General features: G+C 41.7%; 1 protein-coding gene across 2 annotated transcripts in view; it reads right to left on the bottom strand.

Annotated features, from left to right (window-relative positions):
• Positions 1–22672, bottom strand: part of cldn23l (claudin 23-like) — a 46198-nt gene extending 23526 nt beyond the window's left edge. The window contains exons 1-2 of one of the 2 annotated variants that reach the window (XM_048557676.2): positions 22222–22672; positions 21810–21928 (exon numbers count right to left, since the gene is read on the bottom strand). The gene's annotated coding sequence lies outside the window, so the exon portion shown is untranslated. Of the gene's footprint in view, positions 1–20242; positions 20300–21809; positions 21929–22221 lie in introns of those variants that run through there. The other variant, XM_059654443.1, reaches the window with a different exon arrangement.
• Between the last annotated feature and the right edge of the window lie 1635 nt (positions 22673–24307).

Below are 24307 nucleotides of genomic sequence, written 5' to 3' on the forward strand. Positions count from 1 at the left end.
CCAGTCTCCATGGAAATCTAGTCAATGTAAAATAGCGTAATGACCTACTAGTGCCAAGATCCAAGGCTGTAGCATTTGCAAAATTTTGACATTTGATAGCTACATGCATTAGGAGACACTCTGAACAATCCTCTTCTGATCTTTTTTCCCTCTCATTGATATGGGAATGTTTGTGTGATTCTGGATTCCATGGAAAGATCTCACCCTAAGTGCTCACCAGGTGAACAGTCAAGAGCAACGTTAATTGAACATTGTAATACATCAAAGAGGCCAACCAAAGCTAAACAGATTAGTCAGCATGTGATGATTGACAGATACAGGAGGGTGCTCAGGGACAGAAAGATTTGTAAATGTTTACAATAAATGGGACAGTATAATTTAAGTGCTATTCAATTAGTTGTGTTACGCATTCTATATCAGTCGGATCTCAAAGACTGGCATTAATCTTGAAGGTAGTCACTGGAACAATGTCCCTGTCAGGCAGCATTGTAACTCAGGATTAATGATGACTTGCCTCCTGTCTGAATCAATGAATTCTGAAATAGCCGATGATGTCCTTTGCGCGATCTGCAGACTGCCACTCTGCCCCTCTGCAGGACAGGTTGTGCTTCAGTGTTGAGGAGATTTGGTTAGAGGTTTGCACACACCACAATGCCTTGACTACAAACTCTACATGTTCCTGATGAAACCTCTACTTATTTGATGTTTTCCCAAATGAGCCTTCTCTAATTTAATCTGTCGTCATAAGCCAAGATCTTACATGTGCGGAGAAATGTGTTTGACCTCTTCAGAAACGTTTTGAGAACATCTCTAAAACATTTCTGCTGTCATCCTGGGAATAGGCCATCCTAGGCTGTTGCATATTGTGTAATGAAAAAGTAATAACTGGCAATCTAGTTGTGTGAAGCCCCTTGGAGATGAGCAACTATAACATGATATACATCAAGATACAGAGTGACAGAGTTGTTTCTGAGTTTCGGCTCCTGAATCGTACAATTGTATACCTCATGTATGAGGTGTGAATTGGCTGTGATAGATTGGGGACCATTACGTAGAGGGATGACAGTGGAAAGGCAATGGCAAACATTCAAAGAGCACATGAGTGAATTGCAACAATTGCTCATTCCTGTCTGATGCAAAAGTAAAATGAAAAAGGTGGCCAAACCATAGCTGACAAGAGAAATTAAAGATTGTGTTACATCCAAGGAAGGGGCATACCAATTGGCCAGAAAGACCTGAGGAGTAAAAACAGTTTAGAATTCAGCAAAGGGAAACCGAAGGATTGATTAAGAAAGGGAAAGTAGAGTGTGAGAGTAAGCTTGCAAAGAACATACAAAATACATAGAAGTTTCTGCAGGTATATGAACAGAGATAGTTTGGTGAAGACAAATGTGGGTTACTTATATTCAGAAACAGGGCAATTTATAAGGGGGAACAAAGAAATTATTCACCAACTGAACACATACTTTGGTTCTATGTTCACAAAGGAGACCACAAATAATATACTAGAAATGTTGAGGGGCTTCATTGGACTGAAAGCCAATAAATCCCCAAGCCCTGATAATCTATATCCTTGGTACTTAAGTGGCCCTAGAAATAGTGAATGCATTCATAGTCACTTTTCAAGATTCTTTAGCCTCTGGAATAATTCCTACAGATTAGTGGATAATTAATGTAACCCTTCTCTTTAAGAAAGGAAACAGGGAGAAAACCAGGAGGTATAAACCAGTCAGCCTGTTGCTGATGCTCGGGAAAACACTGAAGTCCATTGTAAATTAGTTGAGCAGTTGAAAAAGAGTGGCACGATCGGACAGACTTAACATACTTAACAAATCTACTGGAATTCTTCAAGGCTATAATGGATATTGTTGATGAGGGGGAGCCAGCAGATGTGGTTGACTTGGATTTTCAGAAGGCATTCAACAAAAGTCTCACATAGGAGATTAGTGTGTGATATTACAGTGTATGGGATTGAAGATAACGCATTGAGATAGATAGGAAACTGGTTGGCAGAAAAGAAACAAAGAGTAGGAATAAACAGGTTATTTTTCAGAAAGGCGAGCAATGACTAGTGGGGTACCACAGGAATCAGTACTAAGACTCTAGCTATTTACAGTACTTATTCATGAATTGAATGAGGGAAATACATGCAATATCTCTAAATTTGCAGATGACACAAAGCTGGGTGGGAATGTGAGCTGTGGGGAGAATGCAGTGATGCTTCAGCATGACATGAACAAGCTGAGTGGGCTAATACAGGGCAAATGTAGTATAATGTGAATTTTACTGTTGGGGTGTCCATACCAGGGGGCACAATCTAAAGATGTGGAGTAAACCATTTAGGGTTGAGATGCGGAGAAATTTCTTCAGTCAGAGAGTGGTAAACTTGCGGAATTCATTACCACAGGGACGAAACATCGTATGATTTCACAAAGGACTAGGATATAGCATTTTGGGCTAAAGCGAACAAAGAATGGGGGAGGGCTGAAAAGCAGGTACAGGCTATTGAGTTGGATGATCAGCCATGATCATAATGAATAGTAGAGTGGACTTGAAGGGCCGAATGGCCTACTCCTGCACCTATTTTCTGTGTTTCTATTTTTCTAACCTCTTGCATAACTCAGTTCCAAGTTGTTTTGGGGTTCTGATATCATGCATATGAATGTGCTGTTCAGGCTGGTTTTGAGTGATAAGCACCTTAATGCTGCACCAATTGTCTTGGGAGTGAATGCTGCTGTTGGACTGTCTCTCAAGCCACTAGATTTGGAGGAACATATGAAGGCACCATTTGTGGTGTTTCTTGAGTGCTTCCTAGTGCCTGTGATGGGTTGTCCAAGTCTCTGAAATATGTAGGAACATGGAGATCACTGCCACTTAGTAAACCGTGACATTCATCTTAGGTTTGAGATTTTTGCCTTACTTTAATTGTATAGAACACCGTGGAGTCCACATCAAGTGTATTAGGTGCAGTTCTGGTCTCCTTAATAAGGACAGATATATTTTGCACAGAGGACATGCGGCGGATGGTCACTAAACTGATACATGAGATAATGGGACTGTCCTGTGAGGATAGATTGAGGAGATTGGGCCTGTATTCTCTGAAGTTTAGAAGAAAGAGAGGAAAGCTTATAAAAATGTATGAAATTCTTAAGAGATGGACAGAGTAAATGCAAATAGGAGGTTTTCTCTCATTGTAGAGTCTAGAACCAGGGTCCACAGTTTGAAAATAAAAAGCAAGCCATATAAGACCGAGATGAGGTGAGCCTCTTAATTTAGTGGGTGGTGAATCTTTAGAATCCATTAGCTCAGAAGGTTGTGGAAGCTCAATCAAGACAGAGATTGATAAAATTCTGGTTTAAAATAACATTTGGAATATTAGGATAGAAGATATTTTGGCATTGAGGGATAGAGGGGCCTATGGCATTGAGGTAGATAAACAGGCAAGGTTTAGAATGGTGGAGCAGGCTCGTCTTCCTGTGTTCCTAACAGTGTCACCCTCAGAAAGCTGAGCTGACACATTAGAAACAATGATAAATTTCAACATCTATGTCAGCTTTAGTCAAGAAGAGGCTTCCAAGAAATGGAAATTTATCCATTCTTCCCAGCATCAACTGATTTTAATTGATGGGGTGACATATTTTGCTAAAGGTGTTGATTGAAAGAGAACTTTAGTTTTCCTATTTGATTAGTGAAAGGTCTATTTTCTCATATGCTTTGGAGAAGGAGTCAGTTTCTGAGTAACAGCAGACACAGTCTCTCTGACTGAACTTAGAATGGTTTGTTTTGGGTTTGGATTGAATATGGCATAGACTAAAGTCATACCTGTCCATTCATTAGGTTGTCTCCACATCTGTGGGTAATTTGCCAGAACTGAGGTGGCAGGCCTGCAGCAAGGAAAATGGAGCTTTACAACACATTAGAGTTTGAGGTTAGTTGAGGTAAAAGTTTTCAGTCCATGAATGCAGGATCCAGGAGTGAACTGTAATTTACAGAAGGGAAAAAAAAAATTCAAGATTAAACTGGTGACAGAGATAATGGGAACTGCAGATGCTGGAGAATCCAAGATAAAAGAGTGTGAAGCTGGATGAACACAGCAGGCCAAGCAGCATCTCAGGAGCACAAAAGCTGATGTTTCAGGCCTAGACCCTTCATCAGAGAGGGGGATGGGAAGAGAGTTCTGAAATAAATAGGGAGAGAGGGGGAGGCGGACCGAAGATGGAGAAAAAAGAAGATAGGTGGAGAGGAGAGTATAGGTGGGCAGGTAGGGAGGGGATAGGTCAGTCCAGGGAAGACGGACAAGTCATGGAGGTGGGATGAGGTTAGTAGGTAGGAAATGGAGGTGCGGCTTGAGGTGGGAGGAAGGGATAGGTGAGAGGAAGAACAGGTTAGGGAGGCAGGGATGAGCTGGGCTGGTTTTGGGATGCAGTGGGGGAAGGGGAGAATTTGAAGCTTGTGAAGTCCACATTGATATCATTGGGCTACAGGGTTCCCAAGCGGAATATGAGTTGCTGTTCCTGCAACCTTCGGGTGGCATCATTGTGGCACTGCAGGAGGCCCATGATGGACATGTCGTCTGAGGAATGGGAGGGGGAGTTAAAATGGTTCACGACTGGGAGGTGCAGTTGTTTATTGCGAACCAAGCGGAGGTGTTCTGCAATGCGGTCCCCAAGCCTCCGCTTGGTTTCCCCAATGTAGAGGAAGCCACACCGGGTACAGTGGATGCAGTATACCACATTGGCAGATGTGCAGGTGAACCTCTGCTTAATATGAAAAGTCATCTTGGGGCCTGGGATAGGGGTGAGGGAGGAGGTGTGGGGGCAAGTGTAGCATTCTCTGCGGTTGCAGGGGAAGGTGCTGGGTGTGGTGGGGTTGGAGGGGAGTGTGGAACGGACAAGGGAGTCACGGAAAGAGTGGTCTCTCCAGAAGGCAGACAATGGTGGGGATGGAAAAATGTCTTGGTTTTGTTTTTATGAATGTATCGAGAAAGAAAATGAATAAATGTTGCGTGGGAAAGGAAAGGCAGATTTCATGAGACCGTGATAACAAAATGTGGAGCTGGATGACCACAGCAGACCAAGCAGCATCAGAGGAGCAAGAAAGCTGACGTTTCAGGCCTAGACCCTTCTTCAGAAAAAGACCTTCGGTCCTCTGATCAGCTTCTCTGATGCTGCTTGGCCTGCTGTGTTCATCCAGCTCTACGCCTTGTTATCTCAGATTCCCCAGCATCTGCAGTTCCTACTGCTTCATGAGACTGTGGTTAGACTCATAGTTATGACAAAGTTTAGGGATCTTTACTCTGTATTTAACCTATGTTGTACCTGTCATGAAATTTTTGATGGGGCAGCAGAGAGACAGATTGCTTTATGTTGTATCTAACCTTTGCGTTATTTACCCTGTTAAATGTTTGAGGATGGCACGGGGAGAGACATGTAAGAAAATAGGCTGCCCTTGGCTTTGACACAAGCAGATTCATGATTAATAGAATTGTAAAGAAATTTATGAAACTCTGAGAGTATATTGAAGTCTAATAGAGGTAAAAATTGCAGCACAATCAAGCCAGGCGCTGGCTAATTACGTTTGCATGACTTTTATTAGAATTTAAAGGTTTGATTAAATAGCTAGACATTTACTACGTTGAGAAAAGTCAGTTGGTTACTTGCAGAGGCAATGAGACACTTGCAGAATAATACAATTACCTCACTCTACAAAGAACAACACCACTGGCAGAAAAAATATAGTCTTCAATGAGTCCCTTGATCAGGCTAGCTGCCTAAACAAACTCTACTTTAACCTCTGAAATTTATATTTTGAATGAGATTCTACTGCTCAGCAGCTGAGTTGCTGGAGTGTCATTGAGATGTGGAAAGCAGACAGTCCCTGAAGATCCTAGACTCATCACATATGATGGTAAGAATCAAAGTTGATCAAAAACACTAAGCACTGCAGCAAACTGGGACAAACCGAAAGAAAGAAATAACTACAGTTTGTTCCTATTTTTGTTCACCAACTATTCTCCCTGTGGACTGATATCAAATTCAAATCAAGCCTAGATTTTATGTTTGATTTTGTACAGTTTAAAATGGGAAGCAACACTTTTAAGGGTTTCCAAACTAAAATTGTCTCTAGTTTGTCTTTGTCCTTAGCCAAAGTTCATTAGCCAATGATTTCATGTATGACTGTGACTGTGAAATTGTGATCTTCCTTGACCTGTCATGATTGATCCTAAATCCTGGAATTCCATTCATACACTTTGCCCTTTCTCTGCCTCTTTCTATCCACAGTTAAAGCCCTGCTGCAAACCACCTCTTTGGCCAAGCTTTTGGTCACCCTTCCTAATAAAGCTGGAGGGAGGCTCATAAATTTATGCAAATTGAGGTCCTATTACATCATAGGCCCCCAATGCAGCTTTAACCAGGGGGTTGAGTGGGAAGAGCTGGAGATTTTCCACTAGGCAGGGGAACATCTGGAGACAAAAGAGGCCTTTTGGGTAAGACTGAAATGTCCTTTCTCTGGCTGGACAATCAGGAACCAATGTCAAAAATATTCAAACCTTCCCCTTTAGTTCCAATAAGATAAAACATTGTTTGAAGAGATCTGTCTCTCTATCACTCTCTGTCCCTCTAAATCTCTCCCTCTGTCTCACTAGCTCCGTCACTCTTGACTTTCTGAGCTTTACCAGATCTCTTCAAACAATGTCTTTTCTGATCAAAACTAAAGGGGCAAGTTTGACATCTGTCCCTTTCCAGGTTCCCATAACTGAGGATTACTCAATCAAGCTGCCAGTAAGGCTGCTGCATCCTTCCTGACAACTGACTTCTATTTGCTGCCCACCTTGTGACTAACCTCATGGTATTAAATGAATGAAGCCAATTCATTACATTGCACAAGAGCATTTAATGAACTATCTGAATTAATTTCCATTGTCTCGAGATGATAATGCAAGTGTAAAGCATCATTATGTTTCTATCTTCCTAGGATTTAACCTCCTGTTTAATTACTCTAACATTAGAAAACCCATCCTGCTATGAATTGATCAATATGCCCTTCTTCAGTAAATTGCCTAAGTTCTTAAGGTTAGAGGACTTTAATGCGCATTTCATATTATTGCAACACAGAGGTGATCTCACTGGTTGCCCACTTGGCTGTCATTTGTCCTCAGATTTGGTCTCGGTGTGATTGGATCTGTGTTGGAAGCTCAGAGTCAGTCTGAGGAAGCATCTCCTAACCATGGCATACATGGTGTATCTAGATCTATACTTCTGCTTGAATTCATACTGTTGAAGGCTGTGCCTGTATTCTCTTTTTAGGTAACCATGATTTTGCTTTCTTAATTTTGCTCTTTTATTCTTTCTATTGGCTTATTTTAACTTCTGGTTTTGTTGGTTAGTCGCTGATTCTGCTGTGCCTTCTGCTGAGATGAACCTGGAGTCTGCCAAATCTCAGAGTGAGGAGCCCTATTTGGGATTTCAATGGTACCGTTTTGACCAAGCCACAGTCAGGGCTGCCTGGGGAGAGGTTACCAAACAAGGGAAAACAGTAAAGATAAGGCAGAAATTCAACTTCATGAAGCGGTTTGGCAAGGTAAGTGAGTGCTGTGTACTGCAATGGTTGGCTAAAAACCAGCTCACAAATGTTCCCCTCATCTGCTGCTGTACTTACATGGAATACATTGCTGTTTTGATGCCCCTCTGCTCTTGATACACAAAATAAAGACGAATCTAACTGACTTAATCTACAATGAACTGTGATATAGCATCCAACCTCCCTTCTCCCTGATGTTAGATGGCACACTTACTAAGTATCCAAGAATGTACTGCATGCTAGTGTGCTCTCACTAACACTCAGTCTTTCACTTGCATTGCAAGCTCACATTTACGGGATTAGGAAGGTCAAACTGGCTCACAAATGAGGGAATGGAGATTCCTACTTAGTGTTTGGTGCAAAATAGTATGCTATTGGAATAAGATTGGAGCATGGTTGCAGATTCTATAGTATTCTGATGTTGAATGGATTAGCTGTATGACATATAGTTTTCTAAGTATGTGGTACCTGTGCAATGCTTTTTACACCCAATGCTGAAGAGAGAAAGCATCATCACTAGACTTTGCTAGCACTCTGGAAGAGACAACACAGACTGATAAGTTCGCCTTGTGTTTGCAGATTATGCTGATATCCAAGAATTAAAATTGCCCAATGCAGTTCAAGTCAACAACATGACAGTCTGCTTGTTAGTAGATTTGTATCTTCATTATTGTTCCAATTTCCACGTGCCTGGTGTCATGTGAAACCTCATTATTGTGTAGTACCAGTACGCCATAATGTTCTGTGAAAGCCCAAAACTAAGGCAACCTTAGTACTCTGCTGCTGTGAGAAACTGCTCAGCAATTGTGGCTCAGTGTTATGTGAATCCTCAGGGCCATATGTACCTAATATCTTTCCAGCTGATACTCAGGGTAGGGTGTGAAAAAAAATCCAGGTTAACCATCTCATTGACCTTGGTGCACTTCTGCACCTTTTTCTCAATGGTTGGATGTCTTCAATTGCACGTACCTTGAAGAAAGCCACTAACAGTGCTAATCGAACTGAACGTTTTGTCAAAGACAGTGAGGTTAATTTTACTATCACTGGCAAGCAGATTGTATCACACAAAATAGAACGTGTCTAATCACCATTCAGTTGAAATCCCAACAACTGAAGGTGAAAATCAGCTTCTTGCAGTAAATGTAAATTGGGAATTGAACAGACTGCTGGATAATGGAAAATAAATTATCACACAATCCGCTCATATAACCAATCAATAACTCAGCAAAACAACAACTTCCCTCTGCACTGATTAGCCTAGAAATGGTGCTGCTGTTGCTAGGTTACACTTTGCAGCAGACTGACTATGTTTAACCACAAGGATTAAGGATGGCTACTGTTTAAACACAAGCTCATTTACAAAGTAGAGTTAGCCTAACTCTTTTAAATCAAGCCCAGTACTGACTTGGTCAATACCACTTAATCCGTCCTCTACTCATCTATTTTGCTCTTGACCCCATTTACTATCTAACTATAGATAAAATTCTCATCCTGCACTCCCAGTGTGGAAACATGCCCTTGGACTATTAAAGGGGAAATACTTTCCTTGTGGAAAATTATATGGAGTTATTTGGAGTAGAATAGAGAAAATTTAGAGAGTGCTTTGATAAAGGCTTCAAAATCAAGGGAACTTGTTCACATAAAGAAGATGAGCTGAAATGTTTTCATGCAGTCAATTGCTGTGACCCGACATTGCTGCTTGGTGGAATAGTGAAAGCAACGTCAATTGTAAATTTCAAAGAGGAATTAGACAATTACAACAAAGGGAAGAAAAATGTAGGACAGTGGAGAAATAATATAGAGTTAGCTGAAAAATATAGCGTTTTCCAAAATCTTGAACGGCCAAAATGAGCCAACGAGACCGCTTCGGTATTTCATAATTCTCAACAGTGGCTCATCTTGTAGCACTCTCACCTCTCGGTCAGCGAGTTTGGAAACAATTTCCACTCTAGAACTTAAGTGCTGCCTTATCGGAGGTGCACTGTATAAGAAGAGATGTTAGAGCTGGGTCCCACCTAATCCCCCAGGTGGATGTAAAAGATCCCGTGGTATTACTTCGGAGAAGTGCAGGGGAGTTCTCATTAGTGACCTGGCTAGTGTTTATCCTTCAATAAACTTAACACAAACAGATTATTTGGTTAGTATTACATTTCTGTTTGTGGAATCTTGCTGTGCAAAACAAGACAGTTGTGTTTCCTACAACAGTGAATACACTTTAAAAGTATTTTATTGGTATTATTACTGTTCTAGAGGGGGACATAAGGTCACTAGATTTAAGTACAGGATTAGACCATTCGTCTTTTTGAGACTGTTCCACTAGTTCATAAAATCTCGGTAGTTCTGGTTATGGTTCCTGTCCGTGCTGCACCCATAGTCCTTGATTGTTTTGTCTATCAAAAATCTTTCTCATTCAGTCTTGACTATATTCATTAATACTCCACTTCCACGGTACAGAAGCCAACAGACTAACAATGGCTTGGGATAAAAAGTTATCTTCTTCTTAAAAGGGAAATGTCTTATTCGTAAACCATGTTTCCTAGTCTCCGACAAGAGGAAACATCCTCCCAGTATCCACCATGTAAAGCCCCTTCAGAATTTTATGTGCTTCAATAAAATCACCTCTCATTCTTTTAAACTCAAGCCCAGCCTGTCTTTCTCATAACGTTAAGCCCCTCAAACCAGGAATGAGTCAAGTGAACCTTCTTTGAACAGCCTCCTGCACATTGCTCCTGAGATGCTGCTGGGCCTGCTGTGTTCATCCACCCTCACATTTTATTATCTATTCTCCTGCACATTTTAACCTCTTTTCTAATAACGAGACCAAATCTATCTCCACATGTGATTTCACCAAGGCCAAGCAGCTTAAGTAAAATTTCCTATTTCTACATTCCATTCCCCATCTTGTGAACAATTTTGTTAAAAAAAGTTAAATTTAACCATATTATCATCTTATTTTTTCATTATATCATATTATTTCACTAGAGGCAGTTCAGAGAAGCTTCGCTGGGATGATGGAGCCAAGGTTAAACAAGTTGGAAGTCTATTCATTGGAGTTTATGATGTGGAGGTGTTGGTGTTGGATTGGGATGGATAAAGTCAGAAATCACATGACACCAGGTTATAGTCCAAAAGGTTTGTTTGAAAACACAAGCTCAGTCCGTCTTCAGCTGCTAGTGAGAGAGGTAGTATCAGACAAGAATTTAGAAAAGATCAAAGATTCACACCATGTGTGAAGTAAACCTAAGATGCTGTTAAATCTTTAATTAGTTAGAAAATTTTAATTGATTAATATGTATATGTAAATCCCTGAATTTCTTTCAAGTCATGGTCCTGAGGGAACTAAAGGTTTTATCAGTGTAATGAAGAGGTGACATTTTAGGTCAGTCAATGCACGTTAGATGGGAGACCTGGCTTAGAATCTGTTTGTGTTCTGGTTTGGAGTCAAACTGGTTTATTTCTGAAGTAGAAATTTATAAAACAGCATATTGACTGACTGAATTTAAATTATGTGCTTTATGAGCAAAATAAAATGTATCTGCAAATATAAACTCACCCATACATTTGTGTCTGTGTGTGTGTGTGTGTGTGTTTGTGTATGAGGGTGTACAGTGTGATGGAATCACCTGTAATGCAACATGAACCCAAGATCCCCATTTATTCCTCAAGCGTATGAATTAGAGAATCAGCCTCTGCTCTGCAACTCTGTGTTGGAGGATGCCTTGCAGGACATTTAGCCAAAGATCCGAGGCCAACGGTCCTTGACTGCTAAAGTGTTCCCCCACTGGGAGGTAACATTTCTGTTTAGTGATTATTGCACGGTGTGTATTCACCTTGCACACACACACACACACACAACACACACACACACACCACTTCAGAAATATACCAGTCTGACTCCAAACCAAAACACAAACACATTCTAAATGAGATCCCCCATCTAACATGCATTGTCTGACCTAAAATACCACCTCTTCATTACACTGATAAAACCTTTAGTTCTCTCAGGACTGTGACTTGAAAGGAATTCAGGGATTTACATGTATATATTAATCAATTAAAACTTTCTAACTGATTAAAGATTTAACAGCATCTTAGATTCGTTTAGTGCATCCTCATCAATGCTGTGAATCTTTGATCTTTTACTTATAAATCCTGTGTCTGATACTACCTTCTAACTAACACATGAAGAAGAACTGAAGCTCCAAAAGCTTGTGTTTTCAAATAAACCTGTTGGACTATAACCTGGTGTTGTGCAATTTTGACATTGAAGTTTAGAAGACTGAGAGGTGATCTCACTGAAACATGTAGGATTCTTAAAGGGCCTGACAGGATAAATGTTGAGAAGAGCATCTAGGACCAAAAGGCATGGTCTCAAAACAAATAGATGCCAATTTCAGAGTGAGATGAAGAAGAATTTCATCTCTCAGAGGATTCAGAGTCTTTGGAATTCCTTGCCACAGACAGCTGAGGGAGCAGACTCCTTAAGTATAGATAGATTCTTGATCAGTAGGGGAATTGAAGGTTACAGGGAAAGGGCTGGGAAGTGGACATGAGGAATGTCAGATCAGCCATGAAGATATTAGCAGTCTTGAGGGGCCAATTGTGACCAAATTTGAGTAAAGCTTTGAGATTGGGAAGTGCTGGGTTTTTTTTTCTACAAAGACTGTGAGTTGGGGGGTGTCAGGTTAAAGGAGCTGCATTTGCTTCCAGCTCCATCTTATTAACTATCCTGCACTAGACACAGTTTTATGATTCACAGACTTTGAAGAAACAGCAATGAGGCATTGTTTGTAATGATAATCTGCTCAATCACATCACATTATCAACACTAATCTCATCACACAATATTTGCACAAGCTATTTATTCTTGTGCCGAAATATTGACTGCAGATGTTACCATGTAAGTCACTCACCAACAAAAATCTTTTTGTTTGTCAATCTCATCTATCATAAAATATTACTTGTTTTTGTTAAAGCTCTTATCCCACATTATAAAATTATACTGATTGCATATGAAAAGGCAGAAACTGCATTTTTATAGAAAGGTTTCCATCGGTTCATTGTCAAACCAGATCAATAGTCAAGTATGAGTTACTCTCTATTTTACATCTTCATACAATCGAGATTAAATGGGAGGAAAAATAAAGTGTGGAGCTTTCTAAATTGAAAAGAAATGTTGGCCACATGAAACATAAATCAACATTCTTGTTGATTTGCAGCAAAACCTTGTACAGATTCAACAATGCAGTTCTGAGGGGTATTTATTCACTCCCAGAGTGTAAGCAACACTTCTAAGAGTGATATTTATTATCTGCAAATGAATTTATTCTCCCAGAAAGTAGTAAATGCCTGGAATGATCTTCCCCAGAGAGTTGTGAAGGCTAGTTCACCACAAGTACTTCCAGAGGATGTGGATAGATATTTGAAATATCTGGGAGTTGACAGCTATATGGAGTTGAAGCCTGGGGCAGATAAGCCACAATCTTGATGAATGACTGGGAAAGCTTCAGGGGTCAAATGGCCTACACCTGCTTTAATTTCATATGTTCCTACAATCCAGACAAGTCAAGAGTATTCTACCATGTGCCTGACTTGTGCATTCATAGAATCCCTGCAGTGTGGAAGCAAGCCATTTGACCCATAGAGTCCATATCAACCCTCCAAAGATCAATCCACCCAGACCCACCCCTTTACCCTATCCCTATAATCCTGCATTTCCCATTGCTAATCCACCTTGTCTGCACATCCTGGACACTATGGGCAATTTAGCACAGCAAACCACCGAACCTTCACATTGTTGGACTGTGGGAGAAAACTGGAGCAACCTGAGGATGCCCACACAGACACACGGAGAACATGCAAATACCCCATTATTGATGATGAAAGGGTAGGGAGTCTAGATTGTGCTACACATAGATTACCAGGTTTCGAACTTGTTTTAATAGTCATGACACTTATGTAGCTGGCCCAATTGAATTTCTGGTCAAAAATGACCCTTACCCCCCACCTCACTCAAGGATTTTGATAGCATTGTCATTGGATATCAAGAGGAGATTTTTTTTGTTGAAGATGACCATTGTCAGTTGTGTGGCAAAAGTCATTTCTCATTTTGTCATTTTTCAGCCTAAGCCAAAGTGTTGTCTACGTATTGCTACATGTAGGTATAAATTGCTCCATTATCTAAGGAGTCATAAATGGAAAAAAACATTGCAAATATTAGCAAACAACCTCATTCCTGAACTTCTGATAGAAGCAAGATCATTAATGAAGCAGCTGAAATAATTGAGTCTGGAACACTGCTTGTAGGAGCTCCTGCAATGATATCCTGGGGTGCTGATCATTGCATCAGTTTTCTCACTGTCAGTTTGCATATCATCAGTGCAGAGAATACTGGTGTACAATTCTTAAGTTCAGCAAGACAAAGATTCCTATCTAAATGGTAGGCAGTATCAACCAGAGAAATACATATGCCAATTGATTATGCTGGAAGAGTGTGATCTCTTAATGAGCTGAAACAGAGTGCCAAATGGAATAAGGTACAAGATTTGTGTTTCAGTTTAATGGATGTTAAAAACAAAATAATAGCAAAATTTTGAGATGATAGTTCAATTACATCAGTTTACACTGATCTCTCATGAGTTACAATGTGACATTCTAGAGAACCTTGGTAAGACTCTGCCAGAAACATTTGTAATCTACTTGAACTATTTAAGTAGAAGATGCTCCTTTGGGGATTTTACATGAAAAGTATGCTTTGTAACTAATGAGGTGAGGAGAAAATAAATGATATACATATATAATAGACAAAACTTATGTTAGGTTAAAACAGTTGCAAATTGACAGGCACTGAGCATACTAGAATTGAATATCATTGATGGACAGACATGATGATGATGTCAGATCTGTTACGTTCCAGTGGGATCTTCCTATGCTTGACATTATCCAAATCAGAACTCTGTGCAATGCATGTTACAGGTAGAGATTGGGCACAATTGATCTCAACTCACATTTAGCTTCATTGCCCATCATTTACAATGTGTTACTCTAAAATATGGATCAGACGATGTTTATGTACCGTATAAGAAAAAGACGAGACTGTAAAAGATGGGGAACAGACTTTTGGGGATTAGTATTTGTGTGCAACAGCATTTACCCATTCTTAATTGCTCATGTGTAGCTGGAGACGTGCTGCCTTCTTGATCCATTGGAGTCCATCTGGTGCAGGTACGTCCTCAATGCTGGTAGGTGGGGAATTCCAGGAGTTGAGCTAGTGACAGTGAAGGAATGGTGATATATTTCCAAGTCAGGATAGTTTGTGGCTTGAAGCAGAACTTTCAAGTAGTGGTATTCCCACGTAACTATTGTCCTTGTCCTTCCTCCTGGTACAGGTGGCTGATTTAGAAGTGTGATTGAAAGAGCCTTGGTGAGTTGCTGCAGTGCATCTTGTTCATACATGGTGCAATCTGCTACCATGTGTACCAATGGTATAGGAAGTCAATATTTAATTTGGGGATAGTAGGAACTTCCGATGCTGGACTCTGAGATAACAAGATAACAGCTCCACACCTTGTTATCAATATTTAATTTGGTGGTTGGAGGTTCCAATCAAGGTGGGGTCAATGCAGAAAAGGGGAGGCAAGTGGAAAACTGGAAAAAAAGTCCTATAGAATATTGTCCTGGTATTGTTTGGTGTGTGTGTGTGTGTCTGTGTGTGTCGTGTGCGTGTATGTGTGTGTGTGCGCGCGCGTGTGTGTGTCTCGTGTGTGTGTGTGTGCGCGCGTGTGCGCGTCGTGTGCCGTGTATGTGTGTGTGCGCGTCGTGTGCCGTGTATGTGTGTGTGCGCGTCGTGTGCGTGTGTGTGTGTGTGCGTCGTGTGCGTGTGTGTGTGTGTGCGTCGTGTGCGTGTGTGCGTGTGTGTGTCGTGTGCGTGTGTGCGTGTGTGCGTGTGTGTGTCTAGTGTGCGTGTGTGTCTCGTGTGTGTGTGTGTCTCGTGTGTGTGTGTGTGTGTCATGTGCCGTGTATGTGTGTGTGCGTCTGTGTGTGTGTTGTGTGCGTGTGTGTGTGTGTCGTGTGCGTGTGTGTGTGTCGTGTGCGTGTGCGTGTGTCGTGTGCGTGTGTGTCTGTGTGTGTGTGTGTGTGTCGTGTGTGTGTGTGTGTGTGTGCCGTGTGTGTGTGTGTGGGTGTCGTGTGGTGTGTGTGGGTGTGTCATGTGTGTGTGTGTGTGTGTCATGTGTGTGTGTGTGTGTCGTGCGTGTGTGTGTGTGTGTCGTGCGTGTGTGTGTGTGTGTCGTGCGTGTGTGTGTGTGTGTCGTGCGTGTGTGTGTGTGTGTGTGTGTGTGTGGTGTGTGTCGCGTGTGTCGTGTATGTGTGTGTGTCGTGTGTGTGTGTGTGTCGTGTGCGTGTGCGTGTGTGTGGGTGTCGTGTGTGTCGTGTGTGTGTGTGTGCGTGTGTGTGTGCGCATGTGTGTGTGCGCGTGTGTGTGTGTCGTGTGTGTGTGTCATGCGTGTGTGTGTGTCGTGTGTGTGTGTGTCGTATGCGTGTGTGTGTGTGCGTGTGTGTGTCGTGTGCGTGTCGTGTGCGTGTGCTTGTGCGTGTGTGTCGTTTGTGTGTGTGTCGTGTGTGTGTGTCGTGTGCATGTGCGTGTGCGTGTCGTGTGCGTGTCGTGTGCGTGTGTGTCGTGTGTGTGTGCGTGTGCATGTGTGTCTGTCTGTCTGTCTGTGTGTCAGTCTGTCTTTCAACCATAGGGAGTTCTAGGACAGTCTTGAATAAAATCCGAAAGAACTGCAGGAAATCAGGAACAAAAAAAAAGCTGCTGGAAAAGCTCAGCAGGTCTGGCAGCAGCTATGAAGGTAAATCAGAGTTAACATTTCAAGTCTGGTGACCCTTCTTTAGAATAAAATCCTTAGGCTTACATTCATTTCTGTCACTGTATTCTGCAAAACCATTCTTATCTGTGCTCGGCTGGTATTGCTGAGATTATTAAAGGTCATAGAATTGATGGTTTGGAAGAGTTACTAAATTTCTTCAAGCCCAAAACGGCACTTCTACTTCCTAAGGTTAGACTATAGGCTTCTTACTATAGCAGAAGAAAACATTTCTTCAGAGACAATGATAATGGTTAAGAAATGCCCACTAGATGAAGTTCATAATGACAGGACACTGAATTGCTGTAGCTTGACTATACTTGTATTCAATCCATTGTTTAAACCTGATCATTGACCCTTGTCCTCTCTTTCATGCTTCTTATACATGCAAGTGTGGTGGAAGTGATGGCATTGTGCTAATGTCACTGGACTAGTAATCCAGAATCCCAAGCCAATGCTCTGGGACACGGTTTAAATCCCACCATGGCAGATGGTAATATTTAAATCCATTTAAAAAATCAAATATAAATTAGCCTTTTGGCAACCATGTAGTCGCTTTTGAAAGTCATTAAAAGCCTATCAGATTTACTAATGTTCTTTAGAGAAGTAAATCGGCCACATTGCCTTGTCTGTCCTAAATGTGGCCCCAGACCTATGACAATGTAGTTCATTCTTAACAATCCTCTGGATAATAAAGGATCGGCAATAAATTCTGGGATAGCCAGTGATGGCCACAACCCAAGAACAAATAATTTAAAAATGTTTTGAGATGTATCTACCAAAATTTAGATATCATGCCTGTACAAAATAAACACTCAAAAAAGAGTAAGAGCCTGGCTTTCTGAAGTGTTAATAAGCTCAAGTTCTGGTAGGACCATTTTCCCTAGATTTTAGAAAGACACAACATTAGAACTGTGCTGTAATATATGGTACATTGGGTCATGCGCAGGTAACAGCTGAATAATTTGGTATGTTATGCTCTAGTGAATTATGAAACAGCTTCAAAAGGGGGAGGAAGAAGAGGGAGACGATTAAGATTGAGTTTGGGGATTGAATGAACTGGGGAGGGAGAACAGATGAATACAAAAAAGACCAAAGAGAAAAGATAGAAAGGGTAAGTGAGGAGGTGAATTGCTAAGTCTAATGAATTAGCGGAGTAAGTGAATGTGAACTACGTTACCAGGAAGTATGTGGGAGAAGGCACATGACTACTTAAGACTGTTACAAGTTTTAAAGAGGAAGGAAAACAGTCTAAAAGAAATGGATGGGTGGCAATGATACCAATGCTTGTGATTTTGGAGTAAAGAATTATGATGCAGGAGAGCAATAAGAGAGGACCTTGTGCTGAGTGGAAAAGAAGGAAAGCTTAAAAGCTCAGCCATTTGGGTGGATATCCATCTTGCTGTTCTGCTTGGAAGGCTGATCAATTCACACTAAGTATGCTCTAACCCCAGCAAGACCACATTTGGCAAGGAAGCTGAAGTTCCAGGTTCTTGGTCAAGCGATGCAATTAAATCTTAAACTACTTCACCATGACCCACATTGGAATTGCCAGTTCCTGCACATGGGATCCTGAGTAACTTGACAAGTTGGATCCAAAATTAGCTTAGCTGCAGGAGATAGAGGGTGGCAGTAGAAGGTATTCATGTGACTGGAGGGCAGTGACCAGTGGCACACCACAGGGATCAATGCTGGTTCCCTTATTGTTTGTGATATATATAAATGATACAGAAGGAAAGGTTGGGGTCTGATAAGCAAGCTTGTGATGACATATAGATTAGTCAGGTGAGGAAGAAAGTTTTAAGTTACAGGAGGATATAGACAGACTGTTTAGATGGGCAGAGCAGTGAAGGATGGAATTTAAAACTGATCAATGTGAAGTGATGCACTTTTTAAGAACTAACAAGACAAGAGAGTATCCAATAAATGGAATGGCACCTGGAGGTTCAAAAGAACAGGGATCTTAGAGAGCTTTGAAGCCAGCAGGACAGGTTAATAGTGTAGTTGAGAAGGCATATAGCACATTTGCCTTTGCCAGTCATGGCATAGATTATAAGAGCAGGGATGTTATGTTTGAGATGTACAGGACTTTGGTTAGGCCACGGCTAGAGTAGTGCATGGAGTTCTGGTCGTTACATTGTAGGAAGTATGTGATTGCACTGGAGTGATACAGGGAATATTCACCAGGAGGTTCTCTAGGATGGAGCATTTTAGCTATAAAGAGAGGCTGGATAAACTTGGGTTGTTTAGTTTAAATAAGAGAAGGCTGAGAGGGGACCTGCTTGAGGTCTATAAGATTATGAGGGGCATGGACAGGCTGGATAGAAAGCAGCTTTACCCCTAAGTTGAGGGATCTATAACAAGGCAGCACAATTTTAAGGTGAAAGGCAGGAGGTTTAGAGAGGATTTGTGGAAAACATTTTTCACCCTTAGGATAGTGGTAATCTGCATCCAGTGCAATAGAGGTTAGTTGAAGCAGGGAAACTCACAGACTCTAAAAAGCAGTTGGATGAGAATTTGAAATATCCTACTATTCAAGGCTATGGCCCAAGTTCTGGAAGGTGGAGCTAGCATAGATTTAGAGTAGTTTTTGTAAATGCAGACTTTGATGGGTAGAAGGGCTTCTATGTATGATTCTATGATTCCTCCACCACCCACCAGCATGAGTGAAACCTATCTAGCTGTAAAGGTTTAATGCAATTGTTTGCATTTATGCTTTTGAAACTGTAATATTCTGAACTCTTCGAGGGATCCTTTGATAATTTCACTCTAGCTAATAGGAGGGTCATCAATTAGATGCAAGCCAACTTTCCCTTGTACTTCCAGCTTGAATGGGGCTAGCCACTCCTTCTTAGGTCACCTGAGATGCTGCTTGGCCCGCTGTGTTCATCCAGCTTCACACTTTATTAACTCAATTAACTATGTTTTTCCACAGTCCCAACCCATTGATTCCATCCGTGGATGAATATCCACAGAGTCCCCTCTTCTCCAGGTAGCACCCATCTGCTTTTAGGCTGGACTGTCATTTCAATCTGGTTGTAACTTCAGAATCTTTTTTTGCTCCATTGTGCAGTGACATTATTGAGTTTTGAATTTTCTATGAATACCAAATTCATTGGGACCAATCCCATCGGCACTTCTATACCTATTTAATCCTAGTCCAATGTGACATTAATGGAGTGTTGTCATCATGCAAAGACCTCAAATGACATGTTCTGACTGATGCTGCAGAATGAATTCGTTCAAAGTTTCACTTCAAAAATGCTGATATGAAGAATTGTGAATGCTTTCCTATGTTTTATATAACGATGGACCTGTAAAGACACAGACAGCCATTCTGGACAATTTGCTACTTTTCTCAAGGTGTTTTTACAAGGAATTAAATGAAAGGCTCGGGGCCAAGCTCGCATTAAAGATGCAGTCACTTGACAACAGCCAAACATGTTTTTTGAACACCAACTCAATCGGCTGAACCACCTTATTCAAACTCCTGCATCACACACTCTCCTTTATGATAAGCTCTGAAACTGGGGTTTTATTTGGTATGTGACTTGGTCTGGCTCCATTTGATGGTCTTGTCTACATGTCTTTCTTTTTGCCCAAGTGAAATGGAGAAGATCTCCTCCAGGCATTAAAATATATTCCGAGATCATTCATCATAGACTCCTTACAGTGTGGAAACAGGCCTTTCGGCCCAACAAGTCTACAGTGACCCTCAGAGCATCCCACCCAGGCCCATCCCCCAATAAACCCATATAACCTGTACATCTTTGGACTATGAGAGAAAGCTGCAGCACCTGGAGGAAACTCACGCAGACAGGGGAGAATGTGCAAACTCCACACAGACAGTCACTCGAGTGGAATCGAACCCCAGTTCCTGGAACTGTGGGGCAGCAGTGCTAACCACTGAGCCACTGTGCCACCCTCCAAATGTGGAAAAATAGTATGTCCTAGATCCCTCTTTAAGAGGATGGGGACCTGGGGGATTGTAAGTCAACAATGACAGAGTTTGCAATCCAGGAAACCTGTACAGGAACATACAGCCCAGCAAGGGTGAAGAAGGATCCAATAACCACAGTGATCTCTGCCTTGAACTAGCTCGTCCTCCCATTCACACTTGGTTCATGTCATTCCCACACTGGAAAGGATAATGGCTGAAATCACAGAAACACTGAACCAACCATAAGGAGATGATTCTCAGTAAATGTTTATCTTGTTGCATGATAGTGCAGTTCATCCAGATTCCTTCCCACATCATCTCAGAGGTAAAAATATTATTTTCAGTGGAGGGCTTTACCTTCCACCGTGATACTCCCAGAGACCTGCAGACCAGAATGCAGCTCCTTGGGGTCAGTTAGCTCAGGTGGCTGGACAGCTGGTTTGCAAAGCAGAGTGATGCCCAACGGCGTGGGATTCATTTCCCCCAGCGGCTGTTAGCATGAAGGTCCCACTTTCTCCAAACTCTCCCCTCTCCTGAGACATTGGTGATCATCAGCAGAAACCACCAACAGTCTTCACTCTCTAATGACAGAGCAGTCCTATGGTCTTCTGGAACAATGGCTACTTTAATCCAGCCTAATATCCTAATGTGGTATCTAAGCAACTGCAGAGTCCAAACTGGTCATTCTTCAGAGCAGCAATCTCTCTCTCTATTCCACCATTGTTCAGAGACGCTCTGTCAAGTTGTGTTTCTGGGCCCTGCTTCTTCTGCAGTCACGGTACAAGGATATCTGAATCCAGTAACTCCGTCTCCTTATTCTGTAGCAGCGAGATCACATTGACAGGGAGCGATCCTCAAGCACAGTCCCTGTTTTGACTGCCTCGGGTGTCAGAGAATAGATTTCGAGGTCAGGGATTGAGACCGAATGGCGAACAATGAGAGTGTAGTGGATGTTTCAACAATAATCGGGCTAAAACTGTTAACTAGAGACTGTAAGAAAAGGAACCGGCGCTAAGAGAATATCCCGGCATCGAGTCAAGTCAAAAAAAATGCTGCGGGGAATTTGAAAGCTAAGACATTGAAGCACACGTATGAATCCAGAGAGCTGATATCAGGCACATATGCTGAGAGAGTGATTACTTTGCGTGGAGAAATGCAAATTATTTAAAACGATAGTGGAGCACTTGGAATACACCATTCCCCCTACACAGAGGCTATGCACATCAGCATCTGTTTAGAGAGATCAGATTCTCAAATGATAACCCATAACCAATGTGAACTATTTATGGAACGCATTCGGCAGTGCACATTTTTTCGTCTTTCGTCAATAAAGAAAGGTGCTCAGAAAGCAGTTTTAATAAATTATAAACAAAAACTCCATTAAATTTTAATTAAATACAAGTTTGGCTAAAACCCATAAATACCTCAGCAGGGCTCAGATCTCACAGAGTATCTCGTGTAACGTGGCAACAGTATCCATAGTAACAAGAGTAACTGGTTGTCCTGGTGGCATAGTTAATATCAGAGAAGCCATGCACTCCATCTGAAAGTTAACAGAACGACATTTCGAAATAGACAAAACAAAAGGGCAGTGATTAATATTTGGAAAGTGAGTAAATAATGGGCATTCAGCACCAGTGTAATAACACAGCCACGAGGAATTGTGGCAGAATGTCTCCCGAAATCACGGTGAAAAAGTGAACGTAGCCACATAAAACCCACAGTTCGGCACAGGACACCGATTTCCAAACTAGAGGGGCACAACTGCCTGAAACAGGCGTGTTTTGACAGAGTAACAGGTGCGGTTCTTGTTAGTGCAGTGGTCGTGGTACCTACCTCTGGACCAGGAGGCCTGGATTGAAATCCCTACCGGCTGCGGAGGGTGGGCGTGTAATAACATCCGTGAACAAGTTGATCAGCAAATGTCTAGGAGGAGGAAGCACCCTTTCAAACAGCCTCAAACACATTGCTGGGAAGAAGGGAATTGTGACGCGTTTGATGGCCTACCCAAAGGCCCAGGCTGTCTGCGTATTTCCCTTTCAGCTACTTCTGCAATTCCCCGTTGCGCTTGTACAGCTCCCAGAGGTGTTATAACATATCTGAACAGGTTGATTAAAAGTATATTTTTAAACGAGGCTCTCTTGGCTATACTGAGAACGTTGCTGATCTGTTTTCTTTAGCTTTGCCATTTGGATTTACTGATTGAGTTGACTGATTTCAACTGATTACTTAGTCATCTGAAATGATAAAGTGTAGAAAGACGGAACCACACAGAGGCTCTATATTTACTGAACGTGGACCGGGTGTTGTGCAAACAGGGAACTTGGATTTCAGACTTCTGCTCATTGCCAAAATCTCAAGTTGACCGCAGTATTCCAATTAGCGGCATTTGAACGCCATTGATTTATCCTTCAGAATATCCACTATGCGCTGCTATTAACCTTGAAGACCCGTGATGTTTGAAGGTTTTTTTGTAGTGGCTACTGCTACACAATTGAAAGTCATAAAGCTTCCTGTAAAAGGGAAATGTCTGACGAGGCATTGAGCAACTGAAGATCTTAATTTCTTCACACGAAGTCGAAGCAAAGACAGAAACTGCTGTAAAATCTCAGCAGGTCAGGCAGCATCTATAGAAAGAAATCAGATTGAACGTTTCGGGTCCAGTGATCCATCTTCCGAACACAAAGTTGAAAGCCTTCCAGCCACCCAGAATCATATTCACCCTTTAGCTCATTATTTTTCCTTTCCTCTTCCTAATAACACTTAGAGCAATACAGAAACTGGCATGGGAGTTGCAAGTGGCTTTACGTCTTCTGGCAGTCAGGACACAAATTTAAGAACTGGAAACACTGCACAGGTGGTTCTGAAATAACAGAAGAGGGTGAAAGAAAAGCAGAAAATGATGGAGTTTTCTGCATCTGTGGAGTGAGCAACAGAATTGATATGTCGATTTAATACGACTTCTTTAGAACTGCTGGAGGATCTCAGGACGGTGAGCCAGAACTTTCGGAAATAGCCTGCAGTTCATAGTCTTTTTCTACTTGGCATTCTGTCATTTGAGCCCTGACTGGCCGTTCCAATGGTATTATAATCAGTCGACCCCTCCATGTATATGAGGCTTGAGGCCTTTTCTTTACAGTTGACATTAGGGTCGTTGAACTGTGGATTCGCCAAGTTAACGCACAACTCCAGGTCAACGTTCAGTAAATTGGGGCCTCTCTGTAGATATGTGAACAGTTAGCACATTCGAATTAGCCTCTAACATTAAAGTTTTGGCAAAGATTTGCCAAATTGAAAGCAACCGACTTCAAGTGATGAACACGCCATCTCCAAAGAACCTAACCAATCCAACATTGTGTTCGGTCCGTTCATCCGTGCCGACCAGACATTCCAATCTGACCAAGTCCCGTTTACCAGCATTTGCGCCATATCTCTGTAAACCCTTCCTATTAATGCGGCCATCCAGATGCTTTTTAAATGTTGTAATGGCTTCAGCCTCTTACCCTTCCTCTGGCAGTTCATTCCATGCGCACACCACCCACTGCCCCACAATCCAGCAGTTGGGGGGATGGATGATTTTTTTTTAAATCCCGTGAAAGGTGGGGTTGGGGGCAATATGTTTCTTTCCGCCAGATTAGCCGCTTGACTATTTCAGTTTGCGGGAAAATTGGGTGTTAATTGGTTATAGTACTAGTCCTTAATTCTACACATGTGTAAAGCACTGTGCGGTGTTTCTGAGATAAAGTGCGTTCTGTCTGAGCTGGAAATGAAACCTCCTCAAACATAATAATACTGAAAACAAAAAATGCTGAAGGAAAAACAGTAAGTCTGAGACTGCTGCTGCGAAAGGTCACTAGCATAATTAGGTTGTCTCTCTCCACAGTGATCAGTCAATTATCTCGTATTAATTACTGTCATTAAC

The sequence above is a fragment of the Stegostoma tigrinum genome, chromosome 24 (genome assembly GCF_030684315.1).
Source record: "Stegostoma tigrinum isolate sSteTig4 chromosome 24, sSteTig4.hap1, whole genome shotgun sequence".
In the NCBI taxonomy this organism is placed as follows: Eukaryota; Metazoa; Chordata; class Chondrichthyes; order Orectolobiformes; family Stegostomatidae; genus Stegostoma; species Stegostoma tigrinum.